Raw genomic sequence first — 1,415 nt, 5'->3', positions numbered from 1 at the left:
CAGGTGATCCCCGCAGACAGGAAGTGCTCTGAGGACTCAATGTCTCCTTACTGACGGGAAGAAGCTCACCCGGTGGGAGCAGCTCCTGGTGGCCGTGGGAGGAACTGCAGCTGGAGGCAGATCACTCAACATGAACTGATTTCATCGCTTCATTATTTAAATTTTGTACCTGAATGACCGTAAATGATGATTTAACCGTCCTGGTTCATTAAGCATCAACATAATAAAAGTTATATTAACTCCGCCCACCTGCCTGCTGTTCATGTTCATATTAAAAAACTGTGAACTTTTCCTTTAATTCACTCATTTCTCTACAGACTCAAAGTATCAAAGCTTTTTTTATTTAGTGGGTTTTTAGTTGAAAGTAAAAGTTTTAGCATCGCTGTTAATAATCACGTATTAAAGTTTTTCTGTTTCCGGAAGTTTCTCGTCTCTCAGGACCAATCAGCAGCCGTCCAGCTGTTATTAATGAGTCATTATAAACCTCTGATCACGTTACTGCGGCTTTAATAAGAGTTAAAAGACTTTAAGTTACGATGTTTGCTGTGATTGACCGCTAGCTCTGTGACTGTCTCATATTTCACTACGTTTAATGTGACTGATTGCTAACGCTAACGTTAGCCTGAGACTGTTATAAGTAGATGAGACTCAGAAGAACATTTAAAAGCAAAGTTTGAATATCTGGAATTACCATTGTAGATATCAATAACATCTTTCTGACGAGTCCTAATTACATTTTGGATAGTCGTATTTTTCATTCGAGATATCTGAAACATAATTGTGACGAAACAACATATAGAGATATCTGTAATTCAGTTTTGACTCGGCAGAATGAAAGTTAAAGATATCTCAAACGTCATGCATGACGTTTCTCTGTTTTAGATATCCAGAAATACGTCACTTCCCCTCAATGCCAAAGAAGAAGTAGTCAGTTCAGAAAGAAGCAGGATTGGCTGTAATTGAGAAAACAAGAAGAAAATGTCATGTCTTGAAAGAGCCCTCAAACAGTGGATTTGTGCATCTGCATTCCCCCCCGCCAGCTCCTGCCTTGCACGGCTGCAGCGCTGAGGATTCGCTCTGGCTGCTCCGCCATCTTGCTCACCTGCAAGTGCAATGTTTCCGCTCCACCTTAAGTGGTCGGCGGAGCCATCCGCAATCTCATTTCACCTAAAACTCTAATTCAAGATATCTGTAATTACATTCTGACTAGGCGGAGTGTAAGTTAGAGATATCTTCAGTTTCAGATATCTACAATCAAAATTCAGTTCAAGATGTCTACAATGAAATTATGACTTCCTAATTCCAGTTTGAGATATCTATGAGAAAAAAACTCATCTTCTGACATAAAGTCGTAAAGTTACGAGAAAAAAACGTGAATATCTTCTGACATGAAGTCGCACATTTTTTCTGAGGGT

The 1,415-nt window shown here is 39.6% G+C and overlaps 1 protein-coding gene across 1 annotated transcript in view; it reads left to right on the top strand.

The window, feature by feature from the left end:
- Nucleotides 1–52, top strand: part of deaf1 (DEAF1 transcription factor) — a 25,574-nt gene extending 25,522 nt beyond the window's left edge. The window contains exon 14 of the mRNA XM_053319088.1: nucleotides 4–52. The gene's annotated coding sequence lies outside the window, so the exon portion shown is untranslated. The remainder of the gene's footprint in view (nucleotides 1–3) is intronic.
- The last annotated feature ends 1,363 nt before the right edge of the window (nucleotides 53–1,415 follow it).

This window comes from Scomber japonicus, chromosome 5, assembly GCF_027409825.1.
Source record: "Scomber japonicus isolate fScoJap1 chromosome 5, fScoJap1.pri, whole genome shotgun sequence".
NCBI lineage: Eukaryota > Metazoa > Chordata > Actinopteri > Scombriformes > Scombridae > Scomber > Scomber japonicus.
The sequence above is the reverse complement of the archived record's forward strand: the minus strand, read 5'-3'. Positions and strand labels throughout refer to the sequence as shown.